Below are 23,242 nucleotides of genomic sequence, written 5' to 3' on the forward strand. Positions count from 1 at the left end.
TGGCAAATCTGGGAGATATGTGCATGACTGGGCTGCACTGATTTTAAGAGGCCCTCAACCACACGTGTATCTCCCAGAATGCAGATAAAAATGATTTGCCAAAAAACAGGGTGGGGCATGGGCGGGCTAGGACTGCACCCATGAAGTCGGTTATGTGCACTAGCACGTGCCGGGATCCCACCACCACATATCTTGCTTCTGCTATGGACAGTATGTACTGAAAGTAGTTAAATAAAAAAATGTTACGCGTCCCGTCCGCGCCTGTCCCGGGCACGGGCCTGCTCACCTTCATGGTTCCATGGCAGGTCCCGGGTCGGCCTCCCTAGCGGCAGCTGTTAGCACTTCCAGGCCTCGGCGTCCCGCGGCGGTGGTCGCCGGGCCTTCCACTGCGCAACAGGCGTCACCCCGGAGCTTGGCATCCTCGGCTGTGTTGGCCACGCCCCTACACGCATGCACGCGGACCACCCGGCCTCTTGTAGGGCCAAGGGCAGGTCCTAGCTCCACGGCGCACCCTGATTGATTCCTTGTTATAAGGAAGTTCCTGCTTGTACTACTTTGCCTTGACAATTGGGTCAGCATTCTGATAGATTGTCATTGCGTTTGAATCTTGTACTAGTCTTGTGCCAAGTCTCGTTCCAGGATCCTTCTGTTCCAGTTCTGTTCCTGTCTTGTTCCTGCATCTTAGTTCCAGCGTCCTCCTGTTCCTGTTTGTCTGTCCGTTTTCCCAGGTAGTACCTCCGGACTGACTCTCTGGTACTGACCTTGGTTTGCTCCTCGACCTGCCTGCCTGCTGCCTGCCTTCTGACTCCAGTCTGCTCCTCGACCTGCCTGCCTGCTGCCTGCCTTCTGACTCCAGTCTGCTCCTCGACCTGCCTGCCTGCTGCCTGCCTTCTGACTCCAGTCTGCTCCTCGACCTGCCTGCCTGCTGCCTGCCTTCTGACTCCAGCCTGCTACTCGACTCGCCTGCTTGCTGCCTGCCTCCTGACCTCAGCCTGCCTGTGACCTCGTCTGACCTCTGGTATCTGACCTCTGCTTTGTTGACCATTCCTCAAACTGACTCCCGGAATTTGACCGCTATCTGCTTGACCTTGTCTCTAGATTCTGGCTCTGTTCCTAGCCTTGTCATCACCGACGCTATTCTGGCCCTCCATGTTCCACCTGACCTCCAGTCTCGAACCTGATCATGCTCCCCTCTGTCTGTGAGCACGCCAGACTTTCACTCTCCCAGGAGACCCTGCGTGGCCCACCTAAGTCCAAGCAGCCCGGGTCCCTACGGGCTCCTCCCGGGCTGACCTTGGACTTCCAGTGGTGAAGCTCTTCCTAGCCTCTGTCTCCTCCAGTGCTCTGCCCCCTGGGGGCAGTTGCCTCCTGGTCCCTTCCAGGAGACGGTTCTCCACTGCCTCAGGACAAGGGTCCGCCCCCGAGTGCAACAAAAAATGGGAAGTCTGTGGGGTTTTAGGGGTCGGGGCTTGTAGGATAAAAGGGAGGCAAGTTAGGTAGGAGGTTTAGGAAGTCTGCTTCTTTACTGGGGTGTACTGGGAGGGAACTGGGAAATAAGACTATTGCGTTACCTACTAAAATTCCTCCCCTTACGCACTCGAGACAGGATTTGCGTGCAAATGTGCTCATCATGCACGCATGTGTGTGCATGAAGCCGATTTTATAACATGTGCGCATAGACGCGCGCATGTTATAAAATTGGCGTGCCCATGTAAGCGCGCCAGTTTGAAAGGAACCATCTAGATAGGTTCCTTGCATTACAGCTCAAAATGCTCCTATTAGAAAACTTTTACAACACATATTTTCATTCCTGTGTGCTTTCGTAGACAGTAGGGATGTGAATCGTGTCCTCGATCGTCTTAACGATCGATTTCGGCTGGGAGGGGGAGGGAATCGTATTGTTGCCGTTTGGGGGGGTAAAATATCGTGAAAAATCGTGAAAAATCGTTAAAAAATCGAAAAATCGAAAAACCGGCACATTAAAACCCCCTAAAACCCACCCCCAACCCTTTAAATTAAATCCCCCACCCCCAAATAACTTAAATAACCTGCGGGTCCAGCGGCGGTCCGGAACGGCAGCGGTCCGGAACGGGCTCCTGCTCCTGCATCTTGTCGTCTTCGGCCGGCGCCATTTTCCAAAATGGCGCCGAAAAATGGCGGCGGCCATAGACGAAAAAGATTGGACGGCAGGAGGTCCTTCCGGACCCCCGCTGGACTTTTGGCAAGTCTCGTGGGGGTCAGGAGGCCCCCCACAAGCTGGCCAAAAGTTCCTGGAGGTCCAGCGGGGGTCAGGGAGCGATTTCCCGCCGCGAATCGTTTTCGTACGGAAAATGGCGCAGGCCATACGCGTATGGCCGGCGCCATTTTCCGTACGGAAAATGGCGCCGGCAGGAGATCGACTGCAGGAGGTCGTTCAGCGAGGGTTCCGGCGCCTCGCTGAACGACCTCCTGCAGTCGATCTCCTGCCGGCGCCATTTTCCGTACGAAAACGATTCGCGGCGGGAAATCGCTCCCTGACCCCCGCTGGACCTCCAGGAACTTTTGGCCAGCTTGTGGGGGGCCTCCTGACCCCCACGAGACTTGCCAAAAGTCCAGCGGGGGTCCGGAAGGACCTCCTGCCGTCCAATCTTTTTCGTCTATGGCCGCCGCCATTTTTCGGCGCCATTTTGGAAAATGGCGCCGGCCGAAGACGACAAGATGCAGGAGCAGGAGCCCGTTCCGGACCGCTGCCTTTCCGGACCGCCGCTGGACCCGCAGGTTATTTAAGTTATTTGGGGGGGGTTCGGGAGGGTGGGGGATTTAATTTAAAGGGTCGGGGGTGGGTTTTAGGGGGTTTTAGTGTGCCGGCTCACGATTCTAACGATTTATAACGATAAATCGTTAGAATCTGTATTGTATTGTGTTCCATAACGGTTTAAGACGATATTAAAATTATCGGACGATAATTTTAATCGTCCTAAAACGATTCACATCCCTAGTAGACAGTGCTTTTTGCCTGCTGTTGCAAATTGCTTTTTCTTGTATGATTACCCCTCACTTCCTATTTAAATAAAAAGATTATGCATCTTAAAAGAAACACTTGGGGCCCATACCACATAATAAAGTATTTTGAGAGCAAATGAAATGCCCATTACTGATCGAATGTCTGTTTAGCAGAGCTTTTACAAACAAAGTGAACAGAAGGCTGGTATTGTTCCAGCTTTGTCGAACATCTGTTTGCTCCCTAGATGATTATGTCACAGTCTTTTCCCTCAGGGAGTCCTTGAATAATGCTGATAGAAACTCCATTTTACCTCTTGGGTTGCTGACTAGTTCTTTCGTTTAATAAGAATTCTTGGCTATTGCCATATACCAGTGGAACTAGTGCATGCAAATTTCTCACATGCATATTCGTTGTGGATATTCTTAAAACCTGACTGGTTAGGTGTGCCCCAAGGACTGGGTTGAAAAGCACTGCCATATACAGTACACAGTAAAATCTATATTGGGGTAGGAAAGTCCAACTCGAGTGCTGCAAGATAGTCGGGTTTACAAAATATCCATACTGAATATTCAGGAGATGGATTTGCATGCACTACTGCATACAAATGCAAGACACAGATATACTTCTGACCTTGACTCAGTGGAGGGATCAGCGTGCAAAATCATTGTGAGAAATGCTGGCTAGACACAGAAACTTGAGGAAACACCCAGAGTGAGATCTGATGGTTGATCTGGGGATGAGTTATCATTGTTCCCAGAGCTGAAGGGTGCTACTTTCTTCTTGGCATATGAAGGGAGTGCTGAGCCTCTTCTACCATCTTCTGTAGTCCAAGTGCCAGAGGAATATACCCTTTTAGTGAAGCCTGCTTCTGTAACATTAGCATCTACTTGGTTGGCGTTGGTCTTATTGGAAAAATCAACTGTAAATTCTGAATTATCTACAAGGGTCCATGCTCATGATGTGTCTCTTGGGTCCTGCACTGAAAAGCTGGGAGTTCTGGAACAACAGATCAGATGTCAGCAACAGCAAACAGAGCTGGAGCAAGAAAAGCTGGTTGTTTATCAGAGGATAGAGAATTTGGAAAATTAAACAAATTAATCTTCAGATTTTGAATTTTCCTAAAGTTCCTCTCACTCCTCCTTTGAACGACTAAAAAATATTTGCTGGAGACTTTGGCTGTTCCTGGTGAGGCTACTCTACCAATCAACAAAATTTTATTTTCTACCTTCTGGTAAAAGGAGAAGATTTCAAGATACTAGAGCTTACAGTGCAGGATTTATCAGCAAATAGCCTGCGTTTGACAGGGTTATTAGAGAACTCATCTGCTGAAGAAACTACATTGTTGATTTCTTTTGTGTTCCTCCAAGACAGAGAAACTGTCCTTCGCTTGTATTTTCATTGATCGATCAAAGCTCGTTTGGGGTCAGAAAATATGGATTTATCCTGATCTGTGTAGAATTGCACAGGAAGAAATTGGATGGGCCAATGGGAATGTGAGGGGGGGAGTCTTTTGGCTGGACCTGCGATGGGGTGTAATTAGTTCTGTAGAAGGAACTAATGTCTCTCGTTTATATATTTGTTCTCGTTTCTGTTTCCTGTAAGCTTCCAGGCCTTTCTGCTTGTTCCCTTCTCATTATATCGTGGGCTAGATATATTGGTATTTTCCTTCAGTGATTAATTTCTACTCTAGGATCTGTTTTTAATATTTTGCTAGTTCAAGTTTATGCTTGATATATCTAAGGAAAAATTATAAATATAGAGTTAACAAATATAGCCTGGCTAAAACAAACATAAATGCATATTTCATCCATTTATTGGTATTTATTTTATGTGTTCATAACTAATTTTCACTTATAAATATTACAAAAAAATCTAAAACAAATTGCCATTTTTAAGGTACTGCATTACTTAGCTGTGCTATATGAAACAGAAAACATATAGACCTCTACTTTCTGAAATTGAGAGGAATGCAGCACTTTATGCACGGAAGTAGCCAAATGTGTTCTTTTGCAATGTGAGAAAAAATGCTGTTGGCAGACTCGGTCCTGATATTCAGCCATTTGTGTGGGTCAGGAATTCTGCATAACCTGGGCCATGAAAGCTAACCAACCATATCAAATGCACTAGTAGGAAAGCCAGCATTACATCAAGTATGCTGTAAGAACGGTTCCTGAACAGATCATATTTCTATAGCAGTAAAGAGATGAATAGAAATATCATATGTTCAGGGACCTTGCTTAAAGTATACAAACCTAATGTAAAAGTTGTGCTTTGATTTTGTGTAAATTTGCCTATTGAACATATATCTGGATTGTTGAAAAATAAACAATTTAAAAAAATGATGAGAAAACAGCTGGCAATGCATAAACTCAGCCTCTTGTTCGCTCCTCTCCCCTCTCCCACGGAAGTCTCTGACCGCAACCCCTAATGTATCCCTAACTGGGGCTTAGTGGATGGTGGTGCTGTATATGTGTGAGGGGGTGGAGAGTATATGTTTGTGTGTGTGTGAGAGAGTGGAGAGAGTTTAGAGAGACAGTGTTTATGTGAGTGGGTGGGTGGGGGAGCGTTAAAGGGAGGACCATTCTGCCTCTACTCTCCACTCCATGTTCTCTCTCTCCCCACTCTCAGCTTTCCTTTTCTCCCTCTAACTCTTCCCTCCAGGATGCTGGATCAGACAAAGGTCCCTAACAGTAGATTAAATGTCTTCCTGCTCATTCCCTTTGACAAGAGGTGAGTCTCCCTGAGTCACCCGAGGTGCAATATTCAGTAAGCCAGTTAGTTTACTGTGGAAGGGTGGGATATAAATATTTTAAATAAATAATTATCTAGCTTAAGTTAGCTGGATAACTTGTCCCGTATAATCAGCGGCATCAACATGTAGCCAGGTAACTAAAAACCCTAACCGACGGTCAGGCCGATACAGAAAAACGCGCTGGAGAGCCGGCGAGCGCCTGCTCTCCCAACACGCGCACAGGCCACTCTTCAGGGCATGCGATTCAGGAAGGCCGGGTATGTAAATTAGGGCCCGCGGTAAAAGGAGGCACTAGGGACACTAGCGCATCCCTAGCGCCTCCTTTTTGACAGAAGCGGCGGCTGTCAGCGGGTTTGACAGCCGCCACTCAATTTTATCGGCCGCGGTTCTTGAACCTGCTGATAGCTACGGGTTCGGAAAACGGACGCCGGCTGAATTGAGCATCCGTCTTCTAACCCGTGGGCCATGGGCAGATTAAACATTTTTTTAAAAAAATTTTTTATTTTTGAGGCCTGCAACTTAATATTGCTATGATATTAAGTCGGAGGGTGTACAGAAAAGCAGTTTTTTCTGCTTTTCTGTATACTTCCCTGGTGCCGGCCAAAATTAACGCCTGCATTTGGCAGGAGTTAATTTCTGAGAATAAAATGGTCGGCTTGGCTTACTGTATAAGGGGTAAAAATAGCGCGTCGAAAACGCACATCCAAACGCGGGCTAACAGTGCGCTCCACCAGAGCGCACTTTACTGTATCGGCCTGCTAGTTTGAAAATAACCAGTTAGGTTATTTTTAGTTATCTGGCCTTGTGCGGCCGAATAGCTTCCTGCTTAACTGGATATCTTCAAAAGATATCTGCTTTGTTAGCACTGACAAATTTAAAAGAGAAGTAAAGGGGCTTTTGGCTCAAATTCTTCTCTTCCCCCCAACACATTTCATCAATGGCCCTCTTGGGCCATTGATGAAATGTGTTGGGGGGAACAACCCCCACCCCACATCCCCTCCTAAATGTGTTGGGGGGAGCAACCCCCACCCCACATCCCCTCCTAAATATTTTAATAGTTCCATTGCAGTAGACTGGGACCCCCAACCTTTCCTTTATTGGTTTTCTTAAATACAACAAAGCCATATCCCAGTCCGGACCTTCCCACCACCTACTCGTAGTTCCAAAATCATGAGGCGGCCACCCCTCTTACCTGCCAGACTCCTCCCATCCCCCCCCCCCCCCCCCAGACACTCAAAATGCCCAGGAGCACAGTATAGTTTTTACTGCTTCTAGCACAGCTTCTGACAGAGGGTTCAGAGGGATAGGAGGAAGCAAAACTATAGTCACTGCACAATGGCAGGGAATTTAGAGCCCGTAATTGCATAGTTCTGGAAGGTGCCCCAGTGCATGACCCACGATCGAGAGCAGTCACTGTAATGATTGGATGAAACGTAAGTTGGGAGTGGATAAAACATCCCTGCAGAGTTGCTAATGAAGGCTCGTTGCATCAGGATCCCAGCCCTGGTTCCAGTTCGCTGTAAGCCCAAAAGGAGATGGAGAAAACTGCTGGGTCAAAAAAACAAACAAACCAATATTTTTTTCTTCTACAGCATTAAATAACATTCCAGGCATGAAATTCTTTGTACAGTATTCTGGTTATAATCTAGTGTTAACAAAAAGTATACATTTCTCAGCATGTAGATGTAATTATATTGACTCAGTCTTCAGGGTCCTGGAGGCCCAAATCCCTAAACCAGTTCTAGCGAGAAATTCCACCTTGGTTTGTACTTCTTCAGGGCTGCTAAATTACTTAGTTCTAAATAGGCAGGCTAGAGAAAAGGCAGGCAATGTAAAACGACCTGAACCAGTACTGAGGAAAGTTCAGTTTCATGGCTTATCCCTTGCTGCCTAACACCCTACCTGGGCATGCTAAGCCATGTGTATTTCAGAATAGTAGGGTGACAAAATACGTGTATTTACAAAACTTTAAAAATTGGACAGCATTCCATTCTTCTCTTTGAAAAATGAACAGAGCAGATTTTTTTCCATTATTATTCATCATGCATATTGTGCCAAGCTCACTTAGGGCCGGATTTTTAAAAAGTCAAGCCCGTAAATCCAGAGGATTTACGCGTGGAACCGGGTTTAGGCGCACCGGATCTATTTTCAAAAGACCCGGCGACACGCGTAAAGCCCCAGGACGCGTGTAAGTCCCGGGGCTTTACTAAAGGGGTGGGGGCGGGGTCAGAGGCTCCAGGCACAGCGTCCATTTGTTGCTGTGCTTGGGATCGCGCCGACAGTTGACCGGTGCGCGCAACTTGCGCCCGCCCAGAGGCAGGCGCAAAAGGTAAATTAACATTTTTTGGGGGGGTTAGAGTAGGCCTAGGGGGAGGAAAGGTTAGGGGAAGGGGTGGGAAGGTCAGGTTAAGGGGAGGGAACGGGAAAAGGCAGCGCGGCTCGGCGCGTGCAAGGTGCCGACCCCCGATTTTATAACATTCACGCGCCTGTTACAAAATCGGGCATACATGTGCGCGCGACGGGTGGCACGCGCACATGTAGGCCACGCGCGCTTCTTTTAAAATCTAACCCTTAGGGCCGGATTTTAAAAGGGTTACGCTTGCTGGGCCTATTTTAAAAAGGCCCAGCTCCGCGTGTAAAGCCCCGGGACGCGTGTAAGTCAATGGGCTTTACAAAAGGGGTGGTCTGGGGGTGGGGCGGGGCCCATTGTCGCTGAGTCGCGTGCCGGCAAGCTGGCGCAAAAGGTAAGATAATTTGGGGGGTTAGAGTAGGGCTGGGGGGGGAAGGTTAGGGGCTGGGGGGGGAAGTTAGGTTAGGGGAAAGGGAAGTTGCCTTCCAGGCCTCTCCGATTTGCACCCCCTTGCACGCACCAACCCCTGATTTTATAACTTCCGCGCGCCTACACATGCAAGTTATAAAATCGGGCGTACATGTGCATGCGCTTCTTTTAAAATCTACCCCTTATTTTTTAGTGTATTTTGATATAAAATCTCCACATTGCTTTTTGCTACTACTTATTATCCAACTGTATGATGTAAAAAATTACATCATACAGTTGGTGCAGAGTCAAGCCAACGGCAGGCAAGAACTTTTCGAAAGGTATGCAACCTTATTTGCTTACCATTATTTGTCCTTGTCATAATCATGGTTAGTATCTTACCTACCTAAAACGTGACTTGAATTATATTCTGCAATCAGTGTATTATTTACCTGTGCCTCTCTCTTCTGGCTTCATGCCTAACCAGTTTATAAAAGAAACAGAAAATGCTGACATTCACTACATCTTGAAATAGGAATTTTTTGTTGTTGGCACAGATTTTAATAAATCTTGCAAAAAAAATCAGGACCTCACCATTTCTTGCTGATGTATTAAAGCATTCTTTCCATTTTGATTTTGCGATTTTTTGCAGGTTCTGATACCTTTTATTGGGCAAACATGAAACATTTCCAAAATTGTTGTGGCTCAAGACCGTTTCTCGACTGCAGAAATCCTTTCTTTGGATTCTCAAAAGCTCAAGTATGTAGCGGTATGACAACCTGTGTAAAGAATTCAGTTTTCTCCAGGGTCAGCACGACCAGTAGAACTCTGTGATAGATCAGCAAGAACTGGTAAGAGCCTGATTATTCTGCAACGTTTATTACATCCTGTGCCTGCGGCAAAACTATTTGCAAAACATTCTAGGTCATGAGAGTAGGGTTGGGTGTGACAAGGCTAAATCATTAGTTCAAGTTATTGATCTGTAAGCAGTGATTGTTCAATCAGCATTTCATTGTCTGTCAGACAGTATATCTGTATCTGATATAATTATGGGGAACTTTGATTGTAAGGTTTAATTAACTTTTAACATACTGACATTAAATCTGCATTAAATTTCAGGGGAAGAATATAGGCTTGATAAGGCGACTAGGAATGTCACTGGAAAGGCAGAGGATGTCAAGGCGAGGCTGAGGTAAGCTAGGTGCTGCCATTTCAGCTAGAAAAGCGAAGAACGGTGAACCTTAAGCCAGTGGCTTAGCAGTCTGTCAAGGCACAACTCAGAAGGGGATTAGTGGTTATGCAGAGTTTGGAGCCAGTTGGACATAAATCTCGGTTATGCCTGATTGAATTGCTCTGGAATCACAGGGAATAAACTGTGATTGTAACTGTAATGTTACAGACCTAAAGAAGGAATAAAGGTGCTCACAACTACCTGGCAAGTACCCAAACACTAAGGGGTAGATTTTATAAATTTCCACACGCGCATACTTTTGTTCGTGCACCAGGCGTGAACAAAAGTACGCTGGATTTTATAAGATACGTGCGTAGCCGCGCGTATCTTATAAAATCCAGGGTCGGCGCGCGCAAAGGGGTGCACATTTGTGCAACCTGCGCGCGCCGAGCCCGGTACGCGCTTTCCACCCCCTTTCCACCCCCTTTCCACCCCCCTCAGCACCTTCCCCTCCCTTCCCCTACCTAACCCCCCCCCCCCCCCACCTTTGTTGGCAGATTTACGCCTGCGGAAAGCAGGCGTAAATCTGCACGCGCCAGCGGGCTGGTGGCGCGCCATCACCCGGGCCAGGGGCTGGTCCGGAGGCCTCGACCACGCCCCTGGGCCAGCGCCACGCCCCTGGGCCCGCCCTCGAAATGCCGCATCACTCGCGGCATGCACGCGAAACGCCGCGTCACTCGCGGCACGCCCCCGATACACCCCTCCATGCAAGCCCCGGGACTTACACGCGACCCGGGGCTTCCGCTCGCCGCCGAGCCTATGCAAAATAGGCTCAGCGCAAGCAGGGGGGGTTTGGGGTAGGTTTTCGGGGGGTACGCGCGTATCGTACGCATGTACCCCTTTGAAAATCTACCCCTACGTCTATTCCATGTTACTGTTGCTAGTAATAGCAGTGGCTATTTTCTAAGTCAACCTAATTAATAGCAGGTAATGGAGTTCTCCTCCAAGAACTTATCCAATCCTTTTTTAAACCCAGCTACACTAACTGCACTAACCACATCCTCTGGCAACAAATTCCAGAGTTTAATTGTGCGTTGAGTGAAAAAGAACTTACTCCGATTAGTTTTAAATGTGCCACATGCTAACTTCATGGAGTGCCCCCTAGTCCTTCTATTATCCAAAGGAGTAAATAACCGATTCACATTTACCCGTTCTAGACCTCTCATGATTTTAAACAGCTCTATCATAACCCCCCTCAGCCGTCTCTTCTCCAGGCTGAAAAGCCCTAACCTCTTTAGTCTTTCCTCATAGGGGAGCTGTTCCATCCCCTTTATCATTTTGGTTGCCCTTCTCTGTACCTTCTTCATCACAACTATATCTTTTTTGAAATGCGGTGACCAGAATCGTACACAGTTTTCAAGGTGCAGTCTCACCAAGGAGCGATACAGAGGCATTATGACATTTTCCTTTTTATTCACCATTCCCTTTCTAATAATTCCCAACATTCTGTTTGCTATTTTGACTGCCGCAGCACACTGAACCGATGATTTTAATGTGTTATCCACTATGATGCCTAGATCTCTTTCTTGGGTGATAGCTCCTAATATGGAACCTAACATTGTGTAACTATAGCATGGGTAATTTTTCCCTATATGCATTACCTTGCACTTATCCACATTAAATTTCATCTGTCATTTGGATGCCCAATTTTCCAGTCTCACAAGGTCTTCCTGCAATTTATCACAATCTGTTTGTGATGTAACGTCTCTGAATAATTTTGTATCATCTGCAAATTTGATTACCTCACTCATCGTATTTCTTTCCAGATCATTTATAAATATATTGAAAAGTACTGGTCCCAATACAGATCCCTGAGGCACTCCGCTGTCCACTCCCTTCCACTGAGAAAATTGTCCATTTAATCCTACTCTCTGTTTCCTGTCTTTTAGCCAGTTTGTAATCCACAAAAGGACATCGCCACCTATCCCATGACTTTTTACTTTTCCTTGAAACCTCTCATGAGGAACTTTGTCAAACGCCTTCTGAAAATCCAAGTACACTACATCTACCGGTTCACCTTTATCCATATGTTTATTAACTCCTTCAAAAAAGTGAAGCAGATTTGTGAGGCAAGACTTGCCTTGGGTAAAGCCATGCTGACTTTGTTCCATTAAACCATGTCTTTCTATATGTTCTGTGATTTTGATATTTAGAACACTTTCCACTATTTTTCCTGGCACTGAAGTCAGGCTAACAGGTCTGTAGTTTCCCAGATCGCCCCTGGAGCCCTTTTTAAATATTGGGGTTACATTTGCTATCCTCCAGTCTTCAGGTACAATGGATGATTTTAATGATATGTTACAAATTTTTACTAATAGGTCTGAAATTTCATTTTTTAGTTCCTTCAGAACTCTGGGTGTATACTATCTGGTCCAGGTGATTTGCTACTCTTCGGTCTGTCAATTAGGCCTACTGTTGCATCGGAGGTGGACCCTTGGGCCGAGGTGGGGTTGATGCAACCCGTAGATAAGGACCTACAGGTCCCCACTGTTGGTAGGTGGAGTGGGCTGATAGACAGAGGCTGCTGGAGCTTCACCTATACCAGCCCTCGTTCCCCGCGGGTTGAGCCTTTGGGTGCCGGGGCTGGTAGGATTTAGGTGGGCCTCTGTATATAGTTGCAGTAGGAGTTAGTTCAGCCCAGAGACAGCAGGTGAGAGATGGTACAGTCTTACTCCATACTGGGTATTGTCCTGGAAACTCAGAGGCCAATGGAACAAAGGCTGACAGGGGGCGCTCGAGCAAAAGTAGGCTGAAGCCTGAAGAAACCACGTCCAGGGAGAAAGCAGAAGAGGCGTCCAATGGTAGGCGGCGATCTGAAGGCAGTGGCAAGCAAAGCTGAGATCTGATCACAGAGATAGTCAATAGTGTAGTCAGGTAAGGCGAAGTTCTAGGTCGGGAGATAGGCAGTGTGTTGTCATACGAAGCAGAGGTCTGCGTCTGGAGATAGGCAGTAGCATAGTCGGACGAAGCAGAGGTCTGGGTCTGGAGATAGGCAATGCGTAGTCAGGTAAAGCAGAGGTCTGGGTCTGGAGATAGGCAGTAGCGTGGTCGGGCGAAGCGGAGGTCTGGGCCTGGAGATAGGCAGTAGCGTAGTCAAGCGAAGCAGAGGTCTGGATCTGGAGATAGGCAGTACCTTAGTCAGGCAAAGCAAAATCAAAGTCTGTGTGGTCAATCCGAAGCATAAGCAGGGTAGGAATGAAGAGACAGGAACCAGGAACAACGAGGAACAGGAACACAGGGATGAGACGAATATCTTGGAAGCAGCGAGTACGTGACCAGCGAGGAGACCTGTTGCAAAGGCAATGCTAGAGAGCGGGACCTGAGCTTAAGTACTATGGTTAGGTTGACGTTATCATCCGGGGCGGCGGCTAGGTTCCCGCCATGGTCCCTGCTTAAGAGTCATTGATGCGCGCGTGCCTAGGGAGGGGGCGCAGTGCGAGTAGCAGAGTCTCTCCGCGGGCCACGCAGAGAGGCTCGACAAGAAGTGGAAGCAGGACCTGGAATGCCAGGGTCTGTGGCAGAGCCGGAGGCAACGGAGGAGGCCCAAGGACGCAGCCAACAGCCCACCGCTGCCAGCGAGGAGGAACCAGAGGCTGGAGTCACAGTAGAAAGGTAAGGGAGCTGTGCCATGGGTCTGCCATGGACGGCACGTGTAATACCTACCACATCTTCTAGGTTCACCGTGATTTGGTTCAGTCCATCTGAATCATTTCCCATGAAAACCTTCTCTGGTACGGGTATCTCCCCAATATCCTCTTCAGTAAACACCAAAGCAAAGAAATAGTTTAATCTTTCCACAATGGCCTTATCTTCTCTAAGTGCCTCGATGGCCTTATCTTCTCTAAGTGCCTCGATCATCTAACGGTCCAACTGACTCCCTCACAGGCTTTCTGCTTCGGATATATTTTAAAAACGTTTTACTTTGAGTTTTTGCCTCTACGGCCAACTTCTTTTCAAATTCTCTCTTAGCCTGTCTTATCAATGTCTTACATTTAACTTGCCAACCCTTATGCATTATCCTATTTTCTTCTGTTGGATCCATCTTCCAATTTTTGAATGAAGATCTTTTGGCTAAAATAGCTTCTTTCACCTCACCTTTTAACCATGGAAATCAGGGCTCCCTGTTTAAGGTTGATACTTCCTTGACTACAAACCTCAAAATGTAGGATGAGGATCCAACAATATTTTTTGAAAATAATTTTTAGGTGTGTGCATGATGGCTATATTCTTTTTAGTTTTCATTGATCATCTGAATGTCCTATATATAATGGTTGGTCCATTGCTTTCTATGTTATACAGTTAAAAAAGCATTTTTGTACTGTTAAATATGTAATTGGTTTATTGCATAGGTAATGTATTCTTTGACAGGATAATTCTTTTAAAAGTTATTGTTGCAATATGAACACTATATTAGTATTGTTTCTATCAGCTTAATTCAGTAAAGCTAATTTTGCTTTGAGATATCTGTTCTGTTCATGGAAACATTCTTGAACTGAATGCAATTACATGTTGCTCTCAAATGAATAAAATTAAACACAAGTCAAAACAATCCCTAATCTAGACATCAGTCTTAGTGCTATCTAATTGTTACCTTATTAGCATTGGTAATTGTAGATTCTGTGGGTTAATATATTCATTTAATTATTAGAATCTTATAATTTCAGAAAAAATGACTATAATTTGTATGAAAATTAAACATTCCTATGAATCTGACCTAGTCATAACATGTTCATTTCGAGAACTATTAAGCAAACAGACCACCAGACTTTGTTATTCCTATTTTCTGTTTCCTGAAACAATTAGAGGTTTTCTCTGACTGTGAAAATTGTTCCTGGAATCTAGTGAAAATGTTATTAACTAGGTACAGAAGAGTAGCGACCTAATTTATCTGACCGAGAAGATAAGAGGATGTCACTGCCCACAAAACTCTACAGTCCAACCAAAAAATTGCTGGTCACCCCATTCCTCAAATCATTCCAGTTGAAAAAAAAAAAAACAGGTCTAGAACTTTCAGAGGTGTGGCACTAGGTCTCTGGAGTTTACTTTCCTCCATCCTCGAGACTTTAAGGACTACTTGGAATTTTGGCGCTTGCTAAAGTTATGACTCTTCAACCAGCAGACCTGCGCCAGCAGAGAACACACTGTAACATGTGAAACATACTGTGATGTATAATCCTATATTTAGGGAGTCAATACTTGAGAGGTTAGATTTTCTGCGCACTATAACATCTAGACTCAGAAAAGCGGCGAGCGGACAAGTCATCTGGCTAAAGTTAGCCAGATAACTTGTGATGGAGAATCGGCGAGACAAGTCTCCTGCTGAATATTCTCGCCTAAATTTGTCAGAGGAATGTTACCAAGCCAAATTCTAAACCTAATCGGACATATCCTGAATATAGCCGGGTAGGATTAAAGGGAGCCAGGTAACTCTGCTTGGCTGTATTCAGAATATAGTAGGGAAATGGCCAACCCTCCCCCCAAACTTCTGGGCCTTCAGGCCCGATTCCACGGTTCCCCCACCATCACCTGTTCCCCCCCCCCCCCCCATCCATTATGTGCAGACTAGCGCCCAATCTCCCTCCCAAACCACCTAACCCCAAAAATGTAAAAAAGCAACGACATGGGCTACAGTGACCGGAGGCCAGTCCCCCTCCCTCTACAAATTTTAATGCAAAGGCACCAAGCCCCTGCCTGTTATCCTCCTCCCAGCCCTTGGACCGGTTAAAATCCCAGCCAGGAGTGAGGAATAGTCTCTCCTGCTTCTGGCAGCTTCCAGCATTGCTCTGACAGCAGCGCTGAAAGTGGACGCGAGGGGGAGGGGCGCCGGCCATCGGTCACTGCGGTCTGTGTCTTTTTTTAAATGTTGGGATTTGGGAGGAGGATCGAGCACCTGCCCGCACATACCTTAAATTATTTTGAGGGAGGGGGGCAGGGGATTGGGCCTGAAGCCCTGGAAATGTTTTTTTTTAATAAACTTAACTAGTTATATTCTGAATATAGCCGGTTTATGTATTACATTATCTAAGTACATGCACCTGGATAACTTTAGGACCATTTTAAAGCGGTCCCAGGCTAATTTAACCAGATAACGCTGAATATTTATCTGTCTAAGGGGCCGAGCGCACTGTATAACCCACAGTCGGACGCAGGTTGAATAGGCGCTAATCAATCCCCTAATGCAGAGCTTTCCAAACTTTTCATGTTGGTGACACACTTTTTAGACAAACATAATTTCACGACACAGTAATTCAGTCTACTAGCAAACCAGAGGTTAAAAGTTAAACGAACGAAACATATTTCGACAATTTATGTATGTTTCCTTAAATATATACATAAATAAAATGTTTCACGACACAACCTATCTCATGAAAACCTTTCATTTATATTAAAAATATATATTCCAAGATTCATGTTATTGTTATAATTTGAGTAACAATAATAAAACAAATTGTCTGGCCCCCCACACTCATCTCTCTCCCCCCAGCACGTCTGTCCCCCACACACTCATTTCTTTCCCCCCAGCACGTCTGTCCCCCACACACTCATATCTCCCCCCCCCCCCAGTACATGTCTGTCCCCCCACACACTCATTTCTCTCCCCCCCAGTATATGTCTCGCCCCCACACTCATGTACCTCTTCTTTTTGATTGTTGCCAGTTAAGTGCTTCACTCCCTTCAGGGTTCAAGCCTGCCATGGTGCATAAAACCTTCCAGGATCACCAAACACTGTTGCTTGCAGTCAGTACTCCTCATGGCCAGGCCTCATCAGCAGCAGCAGCCAATGCAAGGGCAGCTAGGCTCGTTCCACCCAAGTCCCCCAAAAAACGCGATTGACAGCAAAAATCACCCAATAATAAGCAACCCATAAACTGAAAAAAAAAAAAAAAAAGTGAATCTCTAGAAAAAAAAAGCCCAAACTTGCGTCAGAGTTGACCGGGCATGCGCGACACACCTGCACACTGCAGGCGACACACTAACGTGTCCCGACACACAGTTTGGAAAGCTCTGCCCTAATGCAATAAAAAGATTAGCACCTATACAACGCGTGTCAGATGCGGAGTGAATGTAATAGCGCTCATCACATGCTATTAGGCATTCACTCTGATACAAAAAACAAATGTGCATCAGCGTTAATAGCTGAGCGCATTTAAAACAAATGCAGAAAAGCATTTGAAACAAATACAGAAAAGCAGAAAAAAAATGCTTTTCTGTACTTGTTTTAAATGCTTACTTGTTTTAAATGTTTCAAGAAATTTTATTAAAAAGAAACAAGTTTTTAAAAAACACACTGCCAGTCGAGTACAGGAACCGGACGCTCAACTGACAAGCGTCCATTTCCTGAACCCTCGGAGTATGTTTTCATAACCGGCAGATGGCCATGTTAGGAAAACCGATCAGGGTCGCACAAGCGACTCTAGCGCCTCCTTGCTAATGCGACCCCCTAATTTAAATATTGCATGGTGCCCCCCCCCCCCTTGGGGGCACCTGGGGTGCGTTAAGAAAGCGGGCGCTGACTATTCAGTGCCCACATTCTATGCAAATTTATTGCACGGGCCCCTAAGTAATTAGCCAGATAACATTTCTCCACCCCGGAATGCCCCTGCTCACCCCTGATTTACCCAGATAGGGTTTTAACTGGATACGTTACAGGCATTGTAACTGGCAGGATTTTCAAATCCCACTCTTTGTCCGGCTTAAGTTCTTTTCTAATCCAGTTAATGACACTGTGATTCACTTTGAAGAGACTGACCAGACACAAAAGGCAGAACAGAAATCTGAAATTACAGTAAATGACATTAAAATTTAAAATTGACAGATTAGATTTTCTATAAATTGTCTTAAGATAAGGTACCTGCAGAGATTTGCGCCTGCTTTTTCTGCAGATACTTTTTCCTTGAAAAAAAATGTGCAAAGGTTTGAAAATGCATAACTGTACCCCCGTGAGACATAAGAACATAAGAAATTGCCAAGCTGGGTCAGACCAAAGGTCCATCAAGCCCAGCATCCTGTTTCCAACAGAGGCCAAACCAGGCCACAAGAACCTGGCAATTAACCAAACACTAAGAAGATCCCATGCTACTGATGCAATTAATAGCAGTGGCTATTCCCTAAGTAAACTTGATTAATAGCAGTTAATGGACTTCTCCTCCAAGAATTTATCCAAACTTTTTTTGAACCCAGCTACACTAATTGCACTAACCACATCCTCTGGGCATTCATGGGGGTAAGGTTGAGGAGGGTTTTGTACTTACAGGTCGATCCAGTAAGGGCAGGTAGGAAGAGCTGCGTTAGTGCCGGGCGCACCCGCGGTTGCCGCACGCACAGTCCGGCTTACCTATCGCTCGATCCTGTACTCTAATCTCATGCAAATGTAAGCAGCGTCCAAGAAGCGTTAGGCAAAGCGTTAGGCCCGCGCAACCCATTTTACTGTATAGGCGCTTAATACAGCGCCTATACAGTATCCTGAGTGCGCTGGTGCCTGTCATTTCAAATGACATTTGAAATGACAGGCACCAGGAAGTGGATCCCAACTTTAACCCTAAACCCTAAAACCTAAAACCTAGAAACATAAAATCCCCTCCTCCCGAAGCAACTCGACATGTTATCAACTTACTTTTTGTTGCTTTCAGCCCCTTCAACCTTCTCTGCTGTCCTCTCTGCCGTCCTCCGGAGGGGGGGCAGCCGGCGGCGAAAGCGGCTTGCAGCGGTGTGTCCCCCCCCCCCCGGTCCCGGTTCTCCTGGCTCTCGATGACAGCGGGCTGCCTCCAGCGCTCACTTCACCAGCGGCCAAGAAATTAAAAGAAGAGCGCGGGTGCAGCCAAGGGGAAAAAAAAAAGACGTCATGCCCGCCCGTCCCTGTGCTTTCATTGGCTTGAGCGCCCAAATTGACGGGCGCTCAAGCCAATGAAAGTACAGGGGGAAAGTTTGCCGCCTACCCTTACCCCTGCCTCTAACGCAGGGGTAAGGGTAGGCGGTAAATGAGCAGGTTAAACGCGTGGCAAAACGGCAGGGTAAAATAGAGATAGTCGGGGGGCGCGTTACTGTATGGGAGGGGATAGCTAATTCTATGGTTTACATCTAATATACATGCCGCGGGCCGAAGGGGTTACCCGGGGATTTAAAGAGGTGGTAAGGATGGATTAAAGGGGATTGTGTATCGCAGGAAGGGCTAACACGGCCGGAAAGTGAGTGGAAAGCAGGTTAGGAGCAGGGTAACCGCGGCAGCACTTTACTGTATCGAGCTGACATATAGTTAAAGTTATAATACTGAGTTTTATGTCTACATTTTATTTTAATTGAACTTTTATTATTATCTGTATCTATTTTGATTTTATGTTTAATGTAATTACTGTAAACCAATGTGAGGGGTTTTTTTTTCCAAACACCGGTATAGAAAATTTTAACATATAAATAAATAAAATAAACATATAAAGGTGAATTTTAAGACCTGAACGGGGGAGCACAGTTGCACTCGTTTGCTGGCTCGTGCACATGGACGTGGTGATTTTATAACATATGCACGTATATGTGTGCCTTTTATAAAATCAGCTATAAGTGCGTACATGAGCGCATGATTTACAGTGACGTGCACATGTACGTGCAAAAGCCGCCTTGATCGCGTAAGTGGGGGGGATTTTAGTAGATACACATGCTGACGCAATTACCTGTTTCCCCTGTTCATTCCCAGTTCGCCCCCGTAAAGGAGAGGTCTTCCTAAACTCTCCAGCTAACTTGCCTCCCTTTTACCCTAATAGTCCTGACCCTTAAAACCCCGCTGACTAGCCTAGTTGTTTTTTGTTTCATGACTTCCACACCATCCATAGCAAAGTTAAGCAGATAGGGACCTCGGTGAGCACTGGCATGCATAAATACTTACACACTGGTTTCAACCATATTTCCTGGAATGCCCATGCCCTGCCCATTTCCCACCCAGACCACGCCTTTTATGAAAAACAATTCGACTCACTTACCTGGGCATCTCTTAAAATCCACGCGGAATGCACTGGGCCAATACACACACATATCTCCTGCCTTTGGTATGCCTAGGGCTTTTAAAATTCACCCACTACTTTTTAATTTTCAAATGTATGAGCCTGTAGTTTTTCTCTGAAAAACCTACCCACAAAAATGAGCAAGTGTTTTCCTGGAATACATTTTCAAAGAAAAAGTAGGTGCAGACTTTCATTTTGAAAATGATGCAAAAATCTGCAGCAATGCAGGCAGTCAGAAAAGTATCCCCTGAGAGGGCTATATCCAAAGCCCTGCTCACAGGTAAAAATGCACTTTACCCTCAGAAGTGGGAGCTTCAAATACTGACCTACCTGGCTGTTTTGGGGTAAAAGTATTTGCGTTGTTTAACAGCATGCATGCTTTGACTTGCAAACTCCAGCGGCATTCCCGGGGCAATGGAAGGAGCTATCTGTGGAGATTTTATTATCTAAATCCAGCTTGAAAAATGTCCCGCAGAGAAAGTGGGCTAAGGCAGAGAAAGCACAAACAGGGTGGGCAGTTTTGAAGACTGCCTTCCCCATGGTCTCTGAAGGAGTGAAGTAGTAGCTTAGTAGTTAGAGCAGCAGGCTGCAAGCCAGGGCTCAAATCCTTGTGACCTTGGGCAAGTCACTTCACCCTCCATTGCCTCAGGTACAAACAGATTGTGAGCCCTCTGAGGACAGGGAAATACCCTTCATGTAAGCTGCTTTGAATTGCCTCAAAAACTGAATGAAAATAAATAAATACACATTTTAAAGCAGTAAACGAGGTTTAGAAGTTCCCTTTACATTAATTAAGCAGCTGCCTTGGGAACCTTGCAGCTCTGTTGGAGAAAAGCATTGACACAGAAAGAAAAAAAAAAATACAACCAGTATGTGATTTGTTTATGTTGCAGTTCCTGAAAAGTATTACAAAGGAGTCCTGTCATAAACCAGAAAGGAAACTAAATGTTGGAGAGGCAACTAAAGCAATTCAAGGAGGCTGATCCTACAATATCGAGTTACAAACTGGCTTTATACATTTTAAGCCGCTAGCTCAATCCACAGTCATCCCACAGGTTTGCTAGATCAATGTAGCTTACAGGCTGTTCCAACAACAAGCAGCATGGTATGATTCATCAAAACTTGAGGTGGTTCAGGTGGTAAGTGCTGGGCACTGTGATGTGGAAGGTCCCCAGTTCAATCCCTAGGTCAGCCAGGGCTGGAGATGTTATGGATGCAGAGTTTACAAACTCAGGGGGGGATGACAAATGACAGCTCAATGCTGCAAAGACTGGACCAAACGCATGTGGGGAGGGAATATAAAATAATGGGAAAAAAATTCCTGAGTAGCTGTGAATGAAGGCTCATGGAACTAGCCCTGATTCTAACTGAGATGGAATTTACAAAAGAGCAGGAAGAAACTACCAAGTCAATAAAAAAAAAAAAAGTGCAAAAAAGTCTGAAATTGCTGCCACTCTTGGTGTGGCATCATTATTTGGACTGTTAATTGGAGAGAGAGATAGGCAACCCCAGTCCTTGAGAGCCACAAACAGGCAAGGCATGGATTTCAGGATATGCCCAGTGAATAGGCATGAGAGAGTGCATGCAGACCTCTTATTAAAATTAGAGTACTTTGGATAAGTCCTTTTCTGAGTTTTAACTGTGTTCTTTGTACTGGGCTTAATTCAAAGTCATAATTTCAGATTTTAGACTTTGCAAGGAAAAGTTTAGGGATGGTTGTCCCATGGCTTCGTCCCAGTGGAGAGTAGGGAGTTAAGAGGAGTGAAATTCCCCCTCCAAATTTGTGAGAGCATTGGGGGGGGGGTGGAGGGGGGGTCCCCTCCAAAGATCTGGTTCTTCTCCTGTGATCCCCTGTGCCTTATAGTGTGAGAGTGTCCCATCTGGTCCCTTTAAAGACACAAGGGCTTGCACCAAAATGCCAGAATTCAGGGCACAGGCATATACAGTCAGGGCACAAGCCCAGTATGCCAGTGTCCAATGCTCCGGGTCCTAGCCATCCCCATCATGACCTCTTCCTCCTATCCTGCTCCCTGTGGCCCCTTCCCAGGTCCTCCCTCTATTGCTCTCCCAATCTTCAGCCTGCCCCTCCCTTCACTTCGCTGGGCCCGGTACTGGCACCAGCTGAGATTTTTCAGGTGGCTGCAGATGCAGCAATAGGAGGAAAAATGAGTGTGGGACCCGGGCCTGGAAAGCCTGCGCATGCTCACAGGTCCTGCATCGACCCCTCCCCTTGCATAGTTTTCCCTGAACAGGAAGCCCAAGAGGATGGAGGAGGTAGGGCTGTCACAGGACCCGTGAGTGCGCGCCAGCTCACATGACTCACATTGCTTTTCCCTCTCACTGCTGTGCCAACTGAAGATCTCCACAACCCCTGATCAATTGTCCTGGGGCAAGGGGTGGGGGTGGGGCATCTTCCTTTTTTTGGGCCATTCCCCCCTGCAGAGGGAAGATTTGAATTTAACATCTCATCTGATAAACAGCACGCCCAACAACAAAATGCCCCAGAATCCCCAACTGATTTAGACCTACTTTTCCTTAATTCATTACACTTCTGCTGTGATCTGACTAATATGACCATCTCCGCTATCCCTTGGTGTGATCATTACCTAATCAATGCTACCATTAAATTTAACTCACTTTTCTTAAATCATGACTCACCCACTTACTACATTTACAAATGGAAACATATTAAGCAACAACTTTTAAAGAATAATTCCTCCCTTTAATTTCCAACTTGCCTGAAAACAATACTAACAACATGGTTAACATCTAGAATTTGACTCTATCCAATTCTATAAGATCCCTTCTTTACAAAAGCTATCTCGTAGTAGGACATCATATGCCCTATGGTATACTCATATCTTAGCTTTACACAAGAGAATACTTTGCAAATCTAAATATGCATAGAAGAAACATATAACTCATCTGTATCTTGATCTCTTCAAAAAACCACTTAGGCTGTACTGAGCAGCTGTCAATTTAGCAAAGAAAAATTACTATTCTAAATGCATTCAAGACGCTAATAACAACCCTAAATTAATTTTCAATACTGTAAAATACATTACAAAAAAAACATTGTCACGAACTCAAATAACCCGTAGCCAGCTTTTCTAATGAATTATGTAATGCATTTGGAAACTACTTTCAGTCTAAAATTCAAACCATAGTTAACTCCTTACCTACAATAATATTTACCTCTCTTAATGTTACATCCAACAATACTTGGAATACATTTGAAACAGTAGCCAGTACCGAAATATTGCAAATCATTTCCAATATGAGACCATCCTCTTGTCCCCTAACACCCTATCCAACATTCTTAATTAAACTTATCAAAGATGACATAACTTTGCCTATCTCTCAAACTGTCAACTCCTCCCTGTCTATGGGCATTCTACCTGATTCTTTAGAAATTGTTGCTGTCATACCAATACAAAAGAACCCGGCAACCTCTAATACCGATTACAGTAATTTTCATCCCATTTCTTCCCTTCCTTCTCCAAAATCATAGAATTTGTAGTACTAA

General features: G+C 45.6%; 1 long non-coding RNA gene across 1 annotated transcript in view; it reads left to right on the forward strand.

Moving 5' to 3' along the window:
* Positions 1 to 9,082: 9,082 nt before the first annotated feature.
* LOC115091577 overlaps positions 9,083 to 23,242 on the forward strand; it is a 32,857-nt gene continuing 18,697 nt past the window's right edge. Inside the window, exons 1-2 of the long non-coding RNA XR_003856773.1 lie at positions 9,083 to 9,344; positions 9,613 to 9,685. This is a non-coding gene — a long non-coding RNA (uncharacterized LOC115091577). The remainder of the gene's footprint in view (positions 9,345 to 9,612; positions 9,686 to 23,242) is intronic.

The sequence above is a fragment of the Rhinatrema bivittatum genome, chromosome 5 (genome assembly GCF_901001135.1).
Source record: "Rhinatrema bivittatum chromosome 5, aRhiBiv1.1, whole genome shotgun sequence".
NCBI classification, from domain to species: domain Eukaryota; kingdom Metazoa; phylum Chordata; class Amphibia; order Gymnophiona; family Rhinatrematidae; genus Rhinatrema; species Rhinatrema bivittatum.